This window comes from Lithobates pipiens, unplaced genomic scaffold, assembly GCF_037356315.1.
Source record: "Lithobates pipiens isolate NorthernLeopardFrog02 unplaced genomic scaffold, aLitPip1_a1.2 Scaffold_19, whole genome shotgun sequence".
Classification (NCBI taxonomy): Eukaryota; Metazoa; Chordata; class Amphibia; order Anura; family Ranidae; genus Lithobates; species Lithobates pipiens.
The window spans coordinates 53,811,140-53,834,775 of record NW_027507764.1 but is presented as its reverse complement, the minus strand read 5'-3'; positions in this window follow the sequence as shown (position 1 = coordinate 53,834,775).

Sequence of the window (23,636 nt, the reverse complement as noted above, 5' to 3'; positions counted from 1 at the left end):
AAATCCTCCAGCACCAGCTGCCACTGGTCATAACCCCTGCCAGTTTATTTTTTGTCATTTGTGTCCCTTTGAGGAGATTTTCTTTTACTTCCTGTCCCATGGCCAAAACAGGAAGTGAAAGGAAATCCCTGAAAATGTAGGGAATCCCTAAAACTAGTGTCCCCATTGGAAGATTGTCCCTCTATTACTTTTCTGGGGACAACCCAAATTTGGGATTTTATTTCACTTTCAATATTAATGGTAAACAGGACAAATAGAGATGGTGAATCTCCCTAACTGGGCAGAGACAGCAATAACACCTGACGGGTGTTCTAATCCCTCTCCATTGTATCCAAAATGAGTTGCCTTTAGTTGTACTCTAAAGTGAGATTGCTTTTATATCCCACACTCCTCCATACACTTTCAAGAATTTTCTATTTGTGTCCAGAAGTTGCAACCCTAATGCGTCATGGTAAGAACTAAGTCCCTTTAACACCTCTGCAAGAAACCATTACATTCTAATTAGCCGAATGTGGTGAGCCCTACCTAGTGTTAAAAAACCAGATGATATTTCACTGGCCAGACTGGTAAAAACCTTCTTGAACCTGGTTACTAGACATGTGCGATTCGTTTCGTACGAATTTCTCAAAATTCGTACGTTCGGGAGGATCCGAAATACGAATTGCCGTGCGTCCGAATTCTGTACGGAATACGAACTTTTGTTTACGAATTCTGGATTTCGGATCAGCGTTTTTTGCGGTGTTTTTTGTGGCGTTTTTTACCGCGATTCGCTGCGTTTTTTACCGCGTTTTTCAGTCATTATGCTTATTATGACTTGCAGAAGACTTCTGTGATAGAAGTCAATGTAAGTTGCCTGAAGACATCAGTGAAGGACTTTCATCCTCTCTGGGCAGGCTGCCAAGAAAAGAACAAAATGATACAATGTTTCTTCTTCAGTGGGCTGAACTCCTTGTGTAGAAGTTCTCAGTTTAACCAAAGACTAAATCTTTTTTGACACTTGTTGCTTACAAGTAAAAATCCAGTATTTTCTGCTAGAAAATCACTCAGAAGCCCCAAAAATGATATATATTTTTTTAAGCAGAGACCCTAGGGAATAAAATAGCGGTTGCAGGTGTCATTGCTGTATGTCACACTGCTAATGTCAGTGCTTTCTAGAGGTCGACCGAAAAAAAAAGGGCTAACTTGCGTTTGAAAGACCTCTGCGCAAATACCGCGTCACATAAAATATTGCAACTACTGCTATTTTATTCCCTAGGGTCTCTGCTAAAATATATATATATATATATATATATATATATATATATATATATATATATAATTTTTGGGGCTTCTGAGTGATTTTCTAGCAGAAAATACAGGATTTTTACTTGTAAGCAACAAGTGTCAAAAAAGATTTAGTCTTTAAATGGTTAAACTGAGAACTTCTAGTTCAGCCCATTGAAGAAGAAACATTGTATCACTTTGATCTTTTCTTGGCAGCCTGCCCAGAGAGGAGGAAAGTCCTTCACTGATGTCTTCAGGCAACTTACATTGACTTCTATCACAGAAGTCTTCTGCAAGTCATAATAAGCATAATGAGCAATGTTTTTGCCTTTAAATTCATGGTAAAGAACGTTCGTACGAAAATTCGTATTTCGTACGAAACAGAAGGGAATTTCGGACACGAAATACGAATTACAAATTAATTTTTTTACGAATCGAAACGGAACAGAACGAAACAAATTTTTTGACGGCTCCCATGTCTACTGGTTACTGGCTTATTAGGCACTGGTATTGGTACTACCTACCAGTGCGGACCCTGACCTTTTTTAACTGGGTTCTTTGAGGGAGTCTTCCATCTTTATTTCCTCTTAGCGGAGCTCTAAATACATGATACAGTGTCACAGGGAATGTCTGTAAAGACTATAAAACTTTCCTGGGCACAATGTTGCTGAGAGGTCCAGAATGGGAAAACCTGCTTACTCCAAAAATAGCAGAAGTCAGTAAACAGTCAGGCTGTCAAAATGCTCTTACGGGCACTATGATCTGGTAATGGCCATACCTTAGACCAGTGGGGACACCGACTTCTTCTTTGTTGAGGAAGTCTTCCGTCTCCATTTCCTCTTATCCGTGCTCTGTTTCTAATTATTTGACAACATGATGTAGAGTCTCAAAAAAAGTTTGAAAAGACTAAAAACGTCCTTACATTCTTGGGAACCCTGCTGGTGAGAGGTCCAGATTGGGGAAATCTGCTCACTCCAAACATAACAAAAGAGAGTAAACAGCCAGGATCGTAAAATGCCCCTCAAGGATGGTTATTGGTCCATTATAGGCTGGTAATGGGCAAACCTTACACCAATGAGGTCCTGAACCTCTCTTACCTGGCTTCTTCTTTATCTCTATTTCCTTTTAATATTGCTCTGCTTCTAATCATGTGACAACCTGAAGCAGAATCACAAGCAAAGTTTGGAAAGACTATAAAATGTCTTCATCTCTGTACTGGTGACGAGTCCAGACTGTCAGTCATCGCTCTCCCTTGTGAAAAAATAGAAGAACCCCGCGCTAGGCCAAAATAAACAATATATGAGCTGCTCCCCTCAAAGTGCAAGGTGCCAACTTTGTGTAATGTGGGTTGTATAATATAAGAGGGGCTTAAACAATATAATAAAATGAACAATTTTGAAGTGGAGCGATTACCAGGCTTATCCCATTTGCGTCTACAAGTACAGACCACAGTACCTAAACCACAGTACCTAAACCAGATTAAGCTCCACCTGACCTGTCTTTTTCATTAAAGGGGTCATGATGGTTTGGTAAGTAGAATACTTACCCTTATCTACCGGGTGTCATTTGTTTCCATGATCATTTCCAGTGGTGATGGTGTAAAGACCTGAATTGCTTCATACTTTTTATGGATACTCTTGTTATATAATCCATCCGGATAGCTGTTTTCACCTTGCACTTTATTTCTTTTGGATTTTCTCTAAATATATTATTAGTGATGATTATGAAATATTAAGCACTTTTGCACACTATTTAAGTTTAGTGTTCATTTTATTATATTGTTTAAGCACCCTCTTATATTATACAATCCACCGCTCTGCCATGTGCCCCTCCAGCTCTCACTGGAGGGGGATGGGAGCAACTGGTTTGAGAGCCAGCTATCAATCAGGCAGCTGAGTGGATCCCAACAATATGGTCGGGATCCTTCCAGAGCCTGGAGCGGCTCTGTGATGTCAGCTGACAGTAGGAAATAGCCCACTATAAGCTGGGTTACAGGAGAGCAAAAGTAAGTGCACTTCTGTGACCAACAACAAGAGAAGTTTGGCCAAAAAAAGCTATAGCCATACTTCTTTTTATTTAAAACTATATTAATAATTAGATTGAACAAAAACAGCAGTCTAATCATAAAGCATTTCAAACCTGACCTGAAATTAACCTTTAAATCTAAGCATTTTGGGTAACTTTTGAAAAGTTCAGTCCGCTATAATTTAAGTTGCAAAAAACTTCTCTAAATCTCCTAAACGATTTCTAATCTTTGTGAAACGTTTTCTAATGAGTCTGACCTTTGAATGCTTGATGCAGTGTGTCCTCCTGAATAATAGTAGATATTATATCCTTGTATACTTCTATATAGAAATGTTGTTTTTGGGTAAAGTTAGGGTGTGATGGGCTGCCGGTGGCGCCGGTGGGCAGCTTTGATTTAACCAATATTGAGTCTGACCTTCTACTGCAAAAAGGAATTTTAGAAAGTGTGCACTTCGCAGGATATTTTACTTACTCCATCTGAACCTACTAATTTTATGGGAGAGACATTTTTTGCTCAGCATCTAAAAATCATCTAGCACCACATCCCTTACATAAGCAAAGCATATCGGAGAAGAGTTTTGGCGATTTTAAAGGTGCACAAATACAACAAGAATGTAAAAAACTAGATATGAATTTATTTAGAAAACAATGATCATACAATACATAAACAGGTAATTTCCGGCGCGTCCTTGACGCTCTAACATCACTTCTTGTTGCAGGTAGTTAAGCTACGTTGAAGGTATTGGTTATTGGCTCTTATCCTTAGCTGATCGGAGACCTTAAAGTGGTTGTAAACCCTTACAAACCACTTTGACCTACAGTTAAGCCTAGATTAAGGCTTACCTGTAGGTCCAAGAAATATCTCCTAAACCTACACGGTTTAGGAGATATTTTCCAAAACACAGGCACCGCTGTCTATGGCGCATGTGCTGTAGACAGCGGCGCGCAGGCGCACTGAGCGCACTCCTGTCAGCGGCGACATACCGCGAGTGGCGGCTCCCGTGCGTATGTGCGGGAGTGACGTCATCGCGGCTTCGCTGAATGACAGCGCCGGAGCAGCGAGACCCACCGAGAAGATGGAGGCTCCGTACACAAGGGGACAGCAGTGACTTCGCTGGCTCCTGTGTCGGGTAAGTGACACATAATGGACTACTATGCGATGCATAGTAGTCCATTATGCTTTACCTTTGCAGGGAATCAAAGAGGAAGTAAACCCATCAGGGTTTACTTCCTCTTTAATGTTCTGATTTGGTTATTTGTTCTTGATTCAAAAGGTGGTCCCTGATCTGTTGGAGCTTTTAAAAAAAAACTTTTATTACTCCCCTCCATTCCCCTCCTGGTTTCTCCACTTATCCGAGAAGGGAAATGATGTGAATTATCTGAATCTTTGGAATTTGTCATCAAGACCTGTAGCATCAGGTAGACCCTTTTTCCTTTCATATCCTTTGATTAGTGGATTTCTTATCCTCTTATTGATTACCCCTTGTTCTTCCCCCTTAGCTGGACCTTTAGTAGGCATTTGTTTATACATACATGTCTCTCTATGGTTACACAAATTGTTCCAAATCGATTCATCCCTATGACTCTAGAGACCTTAAAATCTTTTTAAAATGTATTCTTTGAACACACAGGTAATCCGTTTGACCTCAGTTTCTGTTGTCGCTTGATTTTTGCCAATCCAGGAAAATGAAATTTAATAACGTATAGTTATGTATTTTGTGTTTGTTCTTTTGTCTTTCTCTAAAAAATCTTTTTCTATTTCTGACTCTTTAGTGATCATTTGTACAGTGCCTGATAATACTTCTCCTGAAGAAGCCATTGGTTATGGCGAAACATGTAGAGATTCAATCAGTTTGCACCTGTTTATATATTGTATGATCATTTATTCATTTTTTCACATTGCTTTTATTGTTTTCTAAATAAATTCATATATATATTGTTACATTCTTGTTGTATTTGTGCACCTTTAAAATACCCCAAACTATTCTTCGATATGCTCTACTAATTTTATGGTTAACCCCAGCCTAGACAGAAGTCTGAGAAAGGCATGGCTTTGATCTGCAGGATAAGGGTGTACTTTGTAATGGCATTTATGATGTAATGGACATGGAGAGCACCAACATACAGTAGTCACTCCCTGGTCCATACCTAAGTGTTGGTCAGGCATGACATAGCATTTCCTAACCTTTGATCCTCAGGTTCTACAGTGCAGCATTGCCTTCATAAAGAAGCCTTTCTAATCAACTTTGAACTCAAAGGAGCTTGTTGTGTCCATAAAATTCTCAGAGGAGCCTTTATTGCGTTTAAAAAAAAGAAAAAAAGGCATCTGGAGCCAATTGTCTGTGCTTGGCTACATGTTAAAGCTGAACCCCAGGCAAACAGCTAACAAAAATGAAATACATATAAGAGAGTTGTTTTATCAAAGGATTTGTATTTCTGTGGATCCATATCAAGTAAATCTCAACCTGGTCTTGAACCTCCCACAGCCTGTAACTGGACAGTGAAAGGAGAAGCAGCAGATTGGTTACTCTATCCACTTATCACCATACTCACTTGTAGCACATGCAATACAATGTGACCACACTGACCAATGACAATCTCGCCTTTAGAAATCGGTGAGTTCAAAAGAGGTCTAAAAAATTCTTATTGGTGGTCCGATCAGCAGAGGGGCCCATTGTCATATGTCTAAGGATACGTCAGACGAAATAAAGAAATTAAATGTTCAATAAACCAGATCAGTCTGACCTATCCTTAGAACAGGGGCCTCTGCCGATCGGACTATTCACATTTTTTTTAGACCTCGTTTGAACTCACTAATCTCACACACCTGCCTGGAAACTCTGCAGAGGACCCAGTATTGGGGCCCCTATGGCATAGAGACTGATCACCCTCATCTTGCGTGGAGACAGGTTTTTCTCCAACCGCAAACTTAAAAGATTGCATATTTTCCATCCCTTAGGGCAGTGATGGCGAACCTTGGCACCCCAGATGTTTTGGAACTACATTTTCCATGATGCTCATGCACTCTGCAGTGTAGATGAGCATCATGGGAAATGTAGTTCCAAAACATCTGGAGTGCCAAGGTTCACCATCACTGCCCTAGGGTCACCGCAACCTCAACAGATGTAAACTTTTCTTTTCTCCTATTGATGAACCTTTTTTTGAGCCCTCCCACCTCTTTCTTTAATTTTTCCGGTGAACACCCTGAGCTGCACCAGAGACCACTGGCCAGTCCTTTAGGTCTGAGACCCTCTGACCTTCATGAACCACCCCATTTTAGATCTTTGTATTTAGAAAGGAAAGGAGCGTCAAAAGAACCTCAAAGGCATGCTCAATGGTTAGCGTTGTCACTTGGCCAGCATTGACCAAGAAGTAATCGCCATTGCTTGCATTATGCTGTTAGGCTCCGATGCTGTGTAGTGATATCTTAAAAAGCCTGACCATTGTAACGACCGGAGAGGGTGTTGGATGAAGGGAAATACATAAGGTACATGCATCAGGAACAGGACCAATGCAGAGGGTGTCATTAGTTAGTTCACCTTCCTTTTTCGTAAGAAGGTGAACTAACCCTTTAATTCTGTCAAAATGAACTCAAAGCCAAAAAAACAGACATAGCAAAAATGTAGTATAGCTGAAAAGTTTCTTTTTCTTAATGGAGTTCTTAAATTCATCCCATCTTCTGAAAGTAAATGTAAAGTATTCATTTATTTTCACAATTTGCAATAATCGTTTTCCTCTGAGCTAAGCCAATCTATGTTTTTTACTCTACCCTATAATGCCTACACATAACCAGCTACTTGGAAGACAGGAAGGAAAGTGAGCGCACAGCTAAATTGGTTCTATTCCTTTGTCAGCGGGAGGCAATACATTCCTGAAGTTTGCCTCTGACTCTTCTGGCTTACTAAAGAAGTGCTCCAATTATGAGAGGCAATAGCCTCAAGCCATCATGCTTCTTAAGTACAGGTGCACCAGCCTGTGACAGTCGTCTTTCAGTAATGCTACCTGAATCTATGATATTTCTACACTGGAAAGGGACAGGAAAACATCCTATGCCAATCAAATACTTACTGTACAGTTACATAACTTGAAATAGACAAGAAACATTCCCAGCAATGATTTAGGTAATTAAAAAGTTTTGTGCAATGAAAATATCTGAGAGTCAGACCAAAAAAAAAAAAAAAAAACAAGGGTTCACAATGTTGTAGAAAAATTTTACGTAACCACTTGCCAACCAGCCGCCATTTTATACTGCGGCACGTCGACTCGTTCCCGCAAATCGCTGTAGCTGTATGTCAGCCCTTTAAACAGCTATAGCAGGTGCGCCCGCTGCACGGTGGGGGAACTGATGCGTGCGGCCCGGCGGTCGCAATGTCCTCCGGCCACCCGCAATGGCGGGAAAGATAGCCAGAAAGGGGATCTGTCAATTTAAACAGATAGATTCCTGTTTTGACAGGGGAGTAGAGAGAGATCTGCTGATCCTAATGATCAGGAACAGCAATCTCTCTGTACTCCCAGTCAGTCCCCTTTCCCCCACAGTTAGAAACACCTCCCAGGGAACACACTTTACCCTTTGATCTCCCCCCTGGTGTTAACCCTTTTCCTGCCAGTGTCATTTATACAGTAGCCAGTGCATTTTTATAGCACTGATCGCTGTATAAATGTCAATGGTCCCAAAAAAGTGTCCAATCTGTCTGCTGCAATGTTGCAGTCCCATTAAAAATCTCAGATCGCCGCCATTACTAGTAAAAAAAAAAATAATAACAATAAAAATGCCATAAATCTATTCCTAATTTTGTTAAAGTGGAAGTAAACCCTTCTATCGTTTTCAGTCAAGGAAGCTGTCATCTTGGCTTCTAATGATTCTTTAACTACCATAATGCTGCACATGTGATCAGTTATGAAACCAGCCATTGGATGGTTTGAAAGTTTGGTTGAGAGCACAACCAATGTGAAAGTTAGCATTTCCGGCATGCCAGGAATGTAAGTGTTTTTTGAAACTGGGTTTGCTCCCACTTTAACGCTGTAACTTTTGCGCAAACCAATCAATATACGATTATCGCGATTTTTACAAAAAAAATGTAGACGAATACATGTTGGCCTAAACTGATAAAGAAATTAGTATTTTTACTTTTTTTTTGGGGGGGGGGGGGGGGGTAATTATTATAGCAGTAAATAATATTGTTTTTTTTTATTTAAAATTTTTTGTTTATAGCGTAAAAAATAAAAAACGCAGAGGTGATCAAATACCACCAAAAGAAAGCTCCATTTGTGGGAAAAAGAGGAAAAAAAGGACATCAATTTTGTTTGCGTACAGCGCTACAAGAACGGCGAAAAATGTCAGTTAAAGCGGCGCATTGCCGTATCACAAAAAATTACCTGGTCAATAGGTGGGAAAATCTTCCGGTCCTTAAGTGGTTAAAGAAGAATTCCAGGTATGGCATTTTTACATAGCCAAGCTTGGACTAATACAACGACCGTTCTAGAAGCTGGAGATCACTGTAGGAAGCACTGGGACTTCAGTGATTTGTACCAGCTTCCGGACCCCATATTGAGCATTGGCTTGTTGGATTCTGAAGACGGGAGGCCAGCCACTGTGCATGGGCACCATTCAGACAATGCGGGAGGAAAACTAGCAGCGCAAATCCAAAAATTCCTGCAATCTCGTGGTGATAAATATCCTGCAATCAACATATGTAAAACACAAATCAGTGCAACCCCATAAATATTGTGCTGTTACTAGCAATATTCTCCTAACGTCTGACAATATAAATATCCTACATAAAAGACAAAAAAAAAGACATAAACAAAAATAAAGTGTCCACCCAATTATATGTAAATATTTTTGTGCAACGAATGTCCTTGTTCTTAAACCCAGTGCTCACATACAAAAATAATGTATATTAAAAATTAAATTCATGTGTACAATGTGTTCTCAAGCTCAAAAATATATCCTTCATACATAAAGTGCAAGTGTGTAAAAAAAATAAAGTTCATATGTTCATTCTTTAGCCAAAAAAAGAAAAAGTGCATCTATTCAAAAAATAAAATGTGCATATTCACAATTTCATAATTTTCTCAGTGAATGCAAAGCATTCTCTGATTGGACAAGATGGAGAATGTAACGTCACTGCCTTGCTCCTCCCCTTGTCCAATCATAGAATGCTTTGCATTAATTGAAAAAGTGCAAAGCATTGTCTGAATGGTGCCTGTGGCAAGCAGCTGACCTCCTGTATTCACTAAGCAGAACAGATATAACACTTCAGCAGGAACTTGACAAATTTCAATCCAACTATGGGCAGGCTAGTTGTACTAAAGCCGACCTATTAATTGACTTCAGTACAACCAGCCTGTCTGTTTTGTTTTCTCTTTTCGACTCCCCCCCCCCCCCCCCGTACAGCCTACCTGCCAGCCCTCCCCTCCTCCCCTATATATCAAAACAATATTTTCATTAAAAATACAATAAAATAATTATCAGTGGACACAAATATAACAGAGAACCCATGTGAATTAACCCTTTAAAAAAAAAAAATAGCATTTTTTTCTTGTAAATGTATAATTTAAAAAAAAGTTGACATTTTGAAAATGATTTTATTTTTGAAATCTTTTAAAATGATTTAGTACAATGTTAATTTATTTTTTGTTACAATACATTTTTTTACAGGACAGGGAAGCTGCCAGTGCCATGGGAGGGTGAGGGAGGGTGGTTGCAGCACAGTGATAGGGGGGCACACAGGGGGGATCAGAAGTAAGCAGAATTGGGAAGGGATCGGTATGGGGGAAGCGCAATACCAATAATGATACATTGTGTCTGTGTCCCCCCCTGCAGCTGAAAGCCGGCTGGAGAGAAAACAGCTTTCAGCTGCTGCAGAGAGCCGCACAGGGCATAGTTCATTAATTGCCCCTCCGCCCGATCACACCGATTTCTCCTGCTATTAGGACCCCCCTGCATGCCTGGGGCCCCCTACAGGAGGACTGGTGGTCCCCCCATCAGTGGCCCTGATTCTGATGGCTGGGAAACTTGGGTGTTCCCAATATGTATAGAGGACTGACTGTGTTTATAGGGGAATCAAGCAATTTTCTTTCCTTCTGTGGTTGAAGGAAAGAAATTTGCATAATGTAGGGCCATAGATAAAGGGGTACCACCAGTTCTCCTGTATAGGGCCCTGGACAAGCAGGGGGGCCCAGACAGCAGGGTGAATCAGATATGAGCAGGGCCCTCTGATCCCCCCTGTATTGATTTGTATTGTAAGTGTACTGTCTGCCCTCATATTGTAAAGTGCTGCACAAACTGTTGGCGCTATATAAATCCTGTATAATAATAACAATAATATGGGCAGGCAGGGTTATTAGTATGGCAGGGGAGCAATAGTTGGAACCAATCCCCTGTATGTCACTCTCTGCAGCAGCTGAAAGCTGGCTTCTTCTCCTCTCCCTCCTGTTGGCTTTCAGCTGCTGCAGAGAGAGAAATATAAAGGATTGGTTCTAGTAATTGCCCCCACCCCCCTCACAACACCAATTACCCTACCTGTGCACCATTCATTACCCCCTGCTGCCCAGGCCCCCCCCCCTGAGTGCCCCCCGACCCTGCAGTGCTGCTGGCTTCCCTCCTCTTCTTCTCACTGGTGGCTCCAAGCACATAATAGGATCATTTAAGATTGGCTGTAAGGGGCCTCATGTCAGGTTGTCTGTATGGGGCCCTGTGGTTTCTAACAGCAGCTCTGTGTGGCTGCAATGCTTTACTTCGCGGCCACCTTTTTAGAGTGGTGGTGGGGCTGCCGAAAAAAGTAAACAGTAGACACAAGGCGCCTCCTATTGAAGAATCCCAGAATCCATTTTCAGTTTGTGTGCCATCATGCCTCACTTTGTATGGTTTTCTATTTTTATGGAGATCCTTCCAGTAAAAGCACTTCCTGTTTTAGGCTGACAGCTCTATGCCACTGCTTCACCATTACCAGCAGAAACAGGTTTGTAATCCAAAGCACTTGTATATCAAAGCGAATTTCCCTATAAGAAATAATGGAAACTTAAATTATTCATTCCACAAACATTTATTCATAGGTCCTTTAATTTATAGTCCATATAAAAAGATTATGGCAATTTGACCAGGTTGTGTAGTCATAAATGTCCATCTACAAATGGCAGCCTTCATAAGGGGATTAGAAGCAAAATCCAGAAGGAACTAGAGATTATAAAAGAGAAGAGAGGCTCCTCCAATGCCCCATACACACGATTGGACTTTCCGACAACAAAACCGTGGAATTTTGTTCGAAAGTTGTTGGGCCCAACTTGTCTTGCATACACATGGTCACACAAATGCCAACAATTCTGAACGTAGTGACTTACAAGACGTACGGCGAGCTGTTCAATAGTCATGCTCCACCCTTTGGGCTCCTTCTGCTAATGTTGTGTTTGGATAGCATTGATTCCAAGCATGCGTGAACTTTTGTGCGACGGACTTGTGTGCACACGATTGGAAAGTCCGACAACAAAAATTTGTTGGTGGAAAATTTGAGAAGCTGCTAGCCAACATTTTTTGGCGGAAAGTCTGACAACAAATATTCGATGGAGCATACACACGGTTGGACTTTCCGCCAACAAGCTCACATCCAACATTTGTTGTCGGAAAATCCGATCGTGTATACGGGGCATTAGTGTAGCAATATGTTGCTAAATGTTGTACCTTCATTAAATGTAACCACTTAGAGGTGCTTCTCTTCTCATGTATACTCAGTTGTGACATGACACTACTTGTATATCAAGACATTGCTGGTATATCAAGTCAAAATGTATTCAAAAATGTTGCTTGTCTTGAAAAACGCTCTCAAACCAAGTTACTCTCAAACCAAGGTTTTACTGTAGTTACAAATTATTGCAGCTAAGTATTTTTTTTTTTTTAAACTGTATTTCTTAAAGGCAACTGATGTAAGTGCTTTAATTTGACTTGGCATCATAGGTGTGCGCAGCCTATTGTATTAGGTTGTGCACCTCAAAGCTCCAACACATATGCCTTTGTGACATATTAACCGGCCTCTTCCCCACTTGTCATCCTAAAACAATGGGGGGAGAAGGTGAGCACACAGGGGGACCTGGGCAGCAGAAAGAAAAGGAACTTGGACAAGAGGGGTGGCATACATTGGTACCAATCCCCTGTATTTTCCTCCCGTGGCAGCTGAATATCGGCGAGAGGAAGAGGAGCAGAAGCCTACTTTCAGCTGCTGCAGAAGAAAATACAGATCGGTCCATTCATTTCCACTCCAGACACCTATCCTGTCCAGGTTCTGGGGTCGGCAATTAAGGATCGCGGCTTACCTGTCACCTGCCCACAATTAATGGGTTGCCAACTCCAGGATTAGGGTGTGGCACAACCCTTGTGCACACCTATGCTTGGCATCAGTCTCTGCAATCCTCTTACAGACTGGGAAAGAGAGGGGCAGCACTGGGGGTGAATCGGTTATGCTGCATGAAAATGTGTTGAAAGCAGCATGCTGATAGAGGAAAGAGCAGAGTGCAGTTGCTCTTTTACTGTCCAGTCAGCAGGCTGGGGTTAGAGAGAGGACACCAATGTATTCCTTAATTGTAAAGTGTGTGTGTGATAGTGCTGGACTAATGACAGCAAGGATAGGTATTGGTAAATACACAGTGGAGTGAGTCCAATTAGGAGGGTAAACCCAATGGAGGTACTGTGTAATTGGATCTTGTTATAGTTCCGGGCTGGTGCCTCTCTGACAGCGACAAAGAGAATATTCAGCAGAAAACTCTGGGATGGGTATAGAGGAGCACCCAATACAAAAGTTCATATTGCTCGAGGTTCCACTTAATATGATTATTGGTCAAAAACAATGGAAAAGGACAATAGGTTTCAAGGGAAAAGCCACCCCTTCCTTAGGGCTAGTGGGCACACTAGCCCTGAGGAAGGGTAAGGCTATTTCCCTAAAACACATTGTTTTTGGCCAATAAACATTTTAAATGGACCCTCAAGCAATATGAACTTTTGTATTGGGCGCTCCTCTATACCCATCCCAAAATTTATTGTAAGTGGTATCATCTACCTGTCTGTGCTGGGCAAAGGGACTGAGGAAATCAGATGGGTGGGCAGAAATACAAATCCTCTGGAGGTAAAACCTCCATCTCCAATAGATGTATTTTCCTCTGTGTCTTAGCATTTAGCCCAGAATTCAATAAACAAAGTTCAATTAGTTGCAGCCCATTTTAGCTTTTTAACTTACGCGGCAGTTCTCCATCCCGTTCCATACCGCCCCCAATCGCCCAAATGTTCTTCTAAATCCATACAAACACAAAGTTGCCAGTGGTGACTGTGTGACTTTCTGAAACTGCTGCGAAAGGGGCTAATTTCACAAGTGGGGAGCAGACATCTCTGGGCCCTTCACTTGTTTTCTTAAGACTTTCATTCTTGACCTCCATCTTTAAACGCCCGTCCTGTATTAATCATTTGTTTCCTGAATCAGAGGGAATATTTTCAGAGAGGGGAAAATTGTTCTCGGGCTGTGCGAGTCTTACAAGGCGAGCGGACATGTGCAAATGACAAATCGCCATGCACATGACAGCTGAGCTTCAGTCCAGCTGCTAGGGGCCCTGTATGGAGTGATTGATGGTGTTGATGTTCTAAATAAGCCTGAGATATGCCAAGCCCGGGTGAAATAACAAAGACCCAGATTTATACTGGAGATAGAACGGGGAAGTTAGAAGACATGTTCTCAACATGTGACCTTTCTGCAAGCCGTGTCACCAATATGGCTGACCTCACCAGGAGCGTCTGGGTCAATCCTAGGCTAGACTGCAACCCACCAAGTTCAGAATCAGATCCTTTGACTGTCTGTTGTTCCGTACACCATGTCCAAGGCTACATGGAGCTGCCTAATTAATTGTATGATAAGATCTAGAGCTGCGGACTTTTGAAAATCCAAGCCTTCAACGGCCTGAACAAATGGCGTCAATATATGAAAACTGTAGGGCCGTCCTGAATAAATGATGGTGTCATTAGCAATAGGGTGTTACTTGGCCTATCAATGGGATCTGTCAGCACCTGGCAATAAAGCGGTTCATTAATTAGGTAAAGTAACATATTTTCCCTACATCTGAATGGATTCATATTTAAAGGGGTTGTAAACCCTCGTGGTTTTTCCCCTTAATGCATTCTCTGCATTAAGGTGAAAAAACTTCTGTAATGCTGCAGCCCCCCAGACCCCCCCCCCATTTTACTTACTTTACTTTCTTGCCCAGGGGACAAGCACACCAACTATGGCTGGTGTCCCGTGTCCTAATTGGATAAATTGATAGAAGCGCAGCCATTGGCTCCCGCTGTCAATCAAATCCAATGATAGGGTCCTTGGGGTGCGGGGCCGAGTACTGCTGTCTGTGTCAATAGATGCAGCAGCAGGACACAGGAGCGCACCCGCACGGTTGCCCAGAAGGAGAGCGCTTCTCCAACGAGGCACTCGATAAATGGAGGAGCCAGCTTCTGTGTTATGTGACAGATTTGAGAGTACAGGGCTGCCAGAGGTGCCGGGACTGTGTTCCGGTATGTTACGGCTAAAAAAAAGAAAAGCCTTGGTGACAACACAGGTGCACAACTGGCAATGATCAATCAAACAGGAAGTGCCTGAGAAAGGGCCTTCATGGCAAGATCACCAGATATTCCTTCAGTGAAAGCTGCAGATTTTAAAATATCGCAAACAACTTATGAAGTTAGGAGATTACAAAAATAAAGTGCAGTACTCCACAGCTGAACACCGGGTAAAGGGGAGGCATGACTGAAACCTTTAACTATATCAAGGGTTTGAATAAAGGTCAGGAGCGTAGTATTTTTATTATGAAGCTAAGATCAAGACCATAGGGGAATGACTTCAAACTAGCAGAAGGAAATCTTAAAACTGAGCTTAGAAAATCTTATTCATCCAGTATACTGGACTTCATCAGGGGGACAAAGATGGTGGTGTGATTGTTGTTCTTTTCAGTGATGACAGTCCTTTGTTTATTGGTAACTATAGCAATTTTTTCAATTTTATTTTGGATACGGCCCTGGTATATCTATAAGTCATGTCAAATGCATAAATATTAACTTTGAAATGACATTTACAGGTGTATCTCATAAAATTAGAATATCATCAAAAAGTACATTTATTTCAGTAATTCAATTCAATAGTGAAACTCGCATGTTATATATATATATATATATATATATATATATATATATATATATATATATATATATATATATATATATATATATATATATATATATATATATATATATATATATATATATTCAAGCATTTCCTTCTTCTAAGTTTGATGATTATGGCTTACAGCTAGTGAAAACCCAAAATTCAATATTATAGAAAATTTAAATATTACAGAAGACCAAAAAAAAAAAAGGATTTTTAATAGAGATGTTGGCTTACTGAAAAGTATGTCAATGTACAGTATAGTATGCACTCAATACTTGGTCGGGCTCCTTTTGCGTGAATTATTGTATCACGGAGATGATCAGTCTGTGGCACTGCTGAGGTATTATAGAAGCCCAGGTTGCTTTGATAGCAGCCTTTAGCTCATCTGCATTGCTGGGTCTGGTGTCTCATATCTTCCTCTTGACAATGCCTCACAGCTCCTCTATGGGGTTTAGGTCAGGCGAGTTTGCTGGCCAATCAAGTACAGTGATACATGAACATTAAACCAGGTATTAGTACTTTTGGCAGTGTGGGCAGGTGCCAAGTCCTGCTGAAAAATGAAATCAGCATCTCCATAAAGCTGGTCACCAGAGGGAAGCATGATGTGCTCTAGAATTTCCTGGTAGAGGGCTGCGCTGACTTTGGACTTGATAAAACACAGTAGACCAACACCAGCAGATGACACGGCTCTCCAAATCATCACTGACTGTGGAAAATTTTGAATTTCATTTGGAAATCAAGGTCCCAGAGTCTGGAGGAAGAGTGGAGAGGCACAGAATCCAAGTTGCATGAGGTCCAGTGTGAAGTTTCCACAATCAGTGATGATTTAGGGAGCCATGTCATCTGCTGGTGTTGGTCCACTGTGTTTTATCAAGTCCAAAGTCAGCCAACGCGGATCATCGCATTACTTATCACTATCACTATCATCTTGATTCTCCATTTCTGCTTATTAATGGTATTTAAAAAAAAAGAATACAATCCAGGGGAGATTGTGAAACTTTCTTTTGATTGCCGGACAGCCAAGGAACTCTCTGAAGTCTCTGAGAAGTTGATGGGTGTTTCAGCTAGTTAGGATCTTCCCAAAACTGTAATAGCTTATTTGGATGGACTGACCCTTTAATTATCCTTATTAGTGTCTTTGATATTAGTGTCTTTGAGGCAAGGACAATCTCATTTGCCAGGTAAAGCACTCGGTAGTAAACAGCAGCAATGAAAGATCTACAACCTTACAACCTAAATCATTTATTGACGTATCCCTATATTTTCTATACTTTTTCTTTACCTCAGTATTTCTTTTGCAACATTAACAAATAAGCATGTATATATTGTTGCAAATTGCAGATATTTTCATGCTAAATCACAATCAATACAAAGCTGTTTAAATATAATTTATAAAATAATTTATAATACAGTATATAAACTATATAATAAAGATAGAGATGAAAATATATTTTAAGGCTTTTACATAATTTTTTTTTTTAATGCACATTATCATTATTGTTATTTTAGTCTTGTGAAATAAAACGTGAAGGAATAAGCTCGTTTTTCGTAAAGCCAAATCATAAGCAGATAACCATATAATTGTTGTACAAACATATGGATGATCTCCATCTGTGTGCTGGGATGTCTGCTCCCAAAGGTAACAAGATCGTTCCTCCCCACAGACACTGTCTGGTTTCTTTAATTTAAAATATATTTTGTGACTGACTTGTTTATGAACTACATCTATTATTCAGGTGTTTCCATAATTTTTTTTTTTTTTTAATACTTAGGTTTAATATAAAATAATAGGAATTAAAAAATATTTATGTTTTAAAAAAAATGTGTATTCATTTAAATTTATCTCATACAGAATAAATGCATTAATTAAACGCTCACATTCATCAGTTTTATTATATTAAAATTACATTTATATTAGAATTAAGCGTTTTATTGGGGTTTTTTAAGCTGATACCATGACTCTTAAAGTAGATGAGAAGCCATTTACTAAATTTTAATCCAAGCTTTAAAATGTTGATGTAATTTAAAAAGTTTAATTGTTTTAAAACCTGCAGTTTTTAATTAAATATCCAATGATCCTGCCATTAAGATTGTTTTTTAGGCTCTTCCTGTTACAGAGCGACAACCCCAGAGGAAACTACAAGCGGCCCGATGACATGCATTACACCGTTATGTTCCAAGCATTATTATCAGGAAGCCAATCTAAAGGCCCATACACTTGATATGAAAATCGGAAGTAAAATTTAGTCTGACGAACGATCTGACGATTTTGGGATCGTTAGTACTGTGCTTTCGACAGCCGATTCCGTTTTTTTTTTTTGTACGACAAAAGCTGGATGTGCAAACTATAACATTTTAATCTTATGTGAACACAACGTCTGATTTTAATTGAATTAGTACAGTTTTCGTCCGGAAAAAAAAAGTAAAAGAGCAAGACTACGTATGCTCAGGAACGAAGGAATACATACAAAACAATTCAACACATTACGCCGCTTCTGAAGTTGAATTTTCATATGGTGACGAGTAACCTCTTCACTTTCAACATGAGACTAGCATGCAGCAAAAAACGGACGAAGGTTTGTCCGAAAATCTGATCGTGTGTATGAGGCTTTAAGCTATGATGTGCAATGGATGTTGGAGCAGCTGCAGGAAATCATCAGCACTAAGATAAAAAAAAAATTAAAAATTAAAAAAAAAGATGAAAACAATGTTTTATGTGGGGGGAAAATAGGCAAATGTTTATGAAACACATTTTTTTTTAAAAAACTGTATGTCAACCAGGTAGAGTTAGATATTTAACCAGCTCAATCGTTTTGTTAAATATACATTAGATTATTTTATGTAAATAATGCTATGCTTATTATGTTCTGAATTGTCATATTTATATTTTATTTGTTTAAGTATATAATTATGTATTTATATATTTATGTATATAATTTAAATATGTATATATGTTTTCATTATTTAAGATTGCTATTAATATTTTTGCTGTCATTATTTTAAGGATATTGAATATTTATTGTGTTTTTTTTATTCAGTTTAATTTAATTAATTGCATTTAATAACTTATAATTTATTGTCATTTTTTTTTTTTTTGGTGAAATCTTCTAGGTTGTATGTAGTCTTGATCTTTATTTTTCTATTGAGATCCCAAGGTTCCTAAACCATCCACACATTTTTGTTTTTCTTGACAAGTGGCCAATTTTCACTATTTTTGTCCACAAGTGACCTTTGAAATTCCAGAATAATTTTCCTTGTTCCTCCTGGTGCCCCCACGTGACCCGGGAGCACAAACATCTGAGAGACCTCTGGGCATCCTCACATCTGCTGGCATCCATGCTAAAGGCCATTGTGTGGTGTATTTTTAACAACAGGTGTTGGGATTCGGGAGGGGTGTGTTGGTTATTAAGGGGATGGGTTGTTACGGCAGCTAATTTCTAGTTCCCAGGCTATTTAGGAACAACCCGGACAACAAGCTTAATCTGTTTGTACAAAGCTGATATTTGGAAAACCACAACAAGCAATGCTTTATCAATTTGTATTTACATGTGACGCCGAGTTAGATTATAAATTACTTTCTAAAACAACTAACAACTTAATAATCCTAATTGTATAGGTGATGCCCACTTATAGGTTGTTTGTTGTTAAACTTGACAAACATTTTACTTTTGACTTATGGTTCCCATTACACAGTAAAAGTAAAAGTAAAAAAAAAAAAAAGTAAAACATTTTGCTGATTCCAGTGCCTTACGTTTTCATTGTACTGTTTTTAAAGCCTAAATTATTTTAAGAAATCTAGAATTTATCAAGTAAAACATAAACTTTCTAAGATTTCTAGAATTTACTAATATTATAATTATAGCAGTTCCAACCTATAAGTAACCACAGTCTTATACATTTAAAATATCATATATTAACCGTGTAACTTTCATATTATAACATAATATCAAATTAACTATCAAATTTAGATTGTTTTAAGACTACGAACTAAAATGTTTTAATTATTACAAAAAATGCAATTTTGATCAGACATTTAATTTAGAGAAAAAGATACAAATAGTTCAAAATAAATATTTGGACTAAATAAGACATTTTAAATTGGCGACAGTGTTATGTGAGTATATGGGCTGTATATCAATAATTATCAAGACGGTGCAAGGTACTATAATGGGTCAGCAAAATTTGGCATTTCAAACAACCAAATACAATATAATAATGTTAAAAGTATTGGTAGTGGAGAGTAAAACACAAACACATAAACATATATATATAAAAAATATAATTAATTAATTAATTATAATTAATATATCATTTCTCTCTCTTCCTCTCTCTCTGTTTGTAGATCTATCTATCTATCTATCTATCTATCTATCTATCTATTTTATCTATCTATCTATAAATAGATATAATAATATATATATAATATATTATTAATTAATTATAATTCATATATAATTTCTCTCTCTTCCTCTCTCTCTGTTTTTAGCTCTATCTATCTATCTATCTATCTATCTATCTATCTATCTATCTATCTATCTATCTATCTATCTATCTATCTATCTATATATCTATCTGTCTATCTATCTATCTATCTATCTATCTATCTATCTATCTATCTATCTATCTATCTATCTATCTATCTATCTATCTATCTATCTATCTATCTGTCTATCTGTCTATCTATCTATCTATCTATCTATCTATCTATCTATCTATCTATCTATCTATCTATCTATAAATAGATATAATAATATATATATAATATATTATTAATTAATTATAATTAATATATAATTTCTCTCTCTTCCTCTCTCTCTGTTTTTAGCTCTATCTATCTATCTATCTATCTATCTATCTATCTATCTATCTATCTATCTATCTATCTATCTATCTATCTATCTATATATCTATCTGTCTATCTATCTGTCTATCTATCTATCTATCTATCTATCTATCTATCTATCTATCTATCTATCTATCTATCTATCTATCTATATATCTATATATCTATCTGTCTATCTGTCTATCTATCTATCTATCTATCTATGAATAGATATATTTATTTTATTTTATTTCATTTATGATTTTATTTGTTTTACGTAAATAAGTAGTTTTCTATAATTTCTCTCTCTTCCTCTCTCTCTGTTTTTAGATCTATCTATCTATCTATCTATCTATCTATCTATCTATCTATCTATCTATCTATCTATCTATCTATCTATCTATCTACCGTATCTATCTATCTATAGATAGATATATTTATTTTATTTTATTTCATTTATGATTTTATTTGTTTTACGTAAATAAGTAGTTTTCTTTGGTTTTATCCTATTATTTTACTGATCTTATTAGAAATGTATTTAGACATTTCAATGGTCTTTGGCTTATATTCTAATGCCATTTAGCTGAACTATCTGGAAGGATTTCTCTTAAAAGAAATGTAAGAGTATGCTGTCCATCCTGTAATACTGATGAGCAATACCTGAACTATTTAGGGGGATAGAGGGCAAAGATCAATGCTCTGTGACAGGCTGACATCTCTAGTGAATGACGGATAGACACACCTCGGTGGATTCTCTGGGAAGACCAGGCTGATAAAAAAAACTGCCCACATTCAGGCATTGTCTGAAAAGCTGCATATATTTGTACAAGACAGTTGTTAACATATTAGCTGGCCATACATCTTTTATTATTATTGTGCAATCCTTTTACAATACCCTTCACACTTAACATTATGTATGCCGTGCAAGTACCTACCTTAATAACCCATTTCATTTACTTATCCAATCAGAGTGTCCCTCACACTATATAGTGGTTAGCACTTAGCAGGGCTTTTTTTCAGCGGGAAGATGGGAGAACGCAGTTCCAGCACCTCTAGCTCTGAATGTATGTAATGGCAAGGGGTGCTGGGTTGATGCTGGCTGCTGGGGGATCTATTGTCACTGAAGGGGATCAATTTTTGCAGCAAGGGGGTCTATTGTTGCTGGGTATATATGCTGTTGCTTGTGGGAGATCTATTGTTGCTGGGGGTGGGTATTATGTTACTGGGAGGGAGCTACTTTTGAGGGAGGGGTCTATTGCTGGCTGTTGGAGGGTCTATTGATGCTGTCTGTAAGCTGCAAGGAGATCTGTTGTTATTGCTGGGGTCTATTTTTGCTGAGGAAGGTATTTTGTTGTAGGTGGTCCATTGTTACTGGATGGATCTATTGTTGCTGGGGAGATGGGTCTATTGGTGCTGGCTGCAGGGAGATCTGCTGTTGCTGTCGGGGGTCTATTGTTGCTAGGGAAGTATTTTGTTGTAGGCGGTCCATTGTTGCTGGATGGATCTATTAATGCTGGTGAGAAGGGTCTATTGATGCTGGCTGCAGGGAGATCTGTTGTTTCTGCCGGCGGTCTATTGTTGCTAGGAAAGTATTTTGTTGTGGGTGGTCTATTGTTTCTGGGGTTGACCTATTGTTGCTCGCTACAGGGGATCTATTTTACTGCTGTTCTTGTTATCATTAACAAGTTCCATACAAATGACTTAGTACCACAAATGTTACATGCTTCTGTATTCTCTAAAAGAGGTGGTCCTGGAAAGTGGGTAGGGAGTGGAACCAAGGAATGGTGCTCGGAGGTGGGTAAGGGCAAAGACAGGGAGTGATTTGAAAAGGGGGAGTTCCTGCACCTATTCTCTGAGAAAAAAAGGCCTGGTTGTTGGTAAACTAATAAGATAAAAAGTTCAAGAGCTAAGTCCACCTGAAGAACTATCACATCTGACTAGGGTTGCCACCTCATCCCTTTAAACCTGAACACATATGAATTACACAGGTTCTGAGGCTGATTAAGGAGGTAATTGAACTCACTTGGTGCCTTATGTGTATTAAATTAGCCTCAGAACCTGTGTAATTCATATGTGTTCAGGTTTAAAGGGATGAGGTGGCAACTCTATTATTATTATTATTTTACAGGATTTATATAGCGCCAACAGTTGACGCAGCGCTTTACAAAATAAAAGGGAGACAATACAGTTATAATACAATAAAATACTAGACGATTAAGCTTACAATCTAATAGGGTGGGGCAGGTGGTACAAAAGATTGTAATTGTGGGCAATGAGCTGATGGAAGTGGTAGAAGATTAGTTGGAGATTTGATAGGCTTCTCTGAAGAGATGAGTTTTCAGGGATCGCCTGAAGGTAGCAAGAATAGGAGACAGCCGGACAGGTGGAGGTAGCGAGTTCCAGAGGATGGGTGAGGCTCTGGAGAAATCCTGGAGACGAGCATGGGAGGAGGAGATGAGAGAGCTTGAGAGTAGGAGGTCTTGAGAAGAGCGGAGAGGACGATTTGGAGACAAGATTGGTGCTGTACCTCAGGGCAGAGTTGTGGTTTTGTATGTTGTAGTTAGTCTTTTGAATTGAATTTGCTGGGTGATCGGGAGCCAGTGTAGGGACTGGAGGAGAGAGTTGGCAGACACTGAGTGGTTGGTAAGGTGGATAAGTCTGGCAACAGCATTCATGATAGACTGAAGAGGGGATAGCCTATGGAGAGGCAGGTCAATGAGAAGGGAGTTGCAATAGTCAAGGCAAGAGATAAACTCTACATCCGACACTTCCAGGAGTGTCGTACTCTTGCACCCTCTGCTGTGCACAGTGATTCAGTGTGACCTGAAGTGACCTAGTGGCCAGAGGACAGAACCGCGGTATGCAGCGGGGGGGAACCAGGCATCCAAACACATCCAGAAGTGCGTCAGATATAGAGATTATTTAGATGGCCATAGCTCTTCAAGAGAGTGAAGATTCCAGGATTGGGTGGAGGGGCAGATTCAAGGGGTATATAACTGCAGAAAAGCGAGTCTGTGCTTTTACACATTGGCAGGAGAGCAAAAAGAAGAAGAATGTGCTGCTGGGGAGGTCAGCATTAATAAGTAAACCTGTTGCTTCGCTGTGCTTGAGCAAAGTACAGATTCCCTTTAAGGCCACATGCACACAGGTTGTATGATTTTTTGTAGGATTGATCCGGCAAAAACTTTTGTAGGTACATCAGATGCATGTAATATTTATGCAAACGTCTAAAGCACTAATGTACCCTTTTAGCCTCTACTACTCAGGGCTGAAGTGTAAATTTCAACTGTTTGTACTCAGCAGCACCTGTGCCACTGATTACATATTAATGGTAAGCC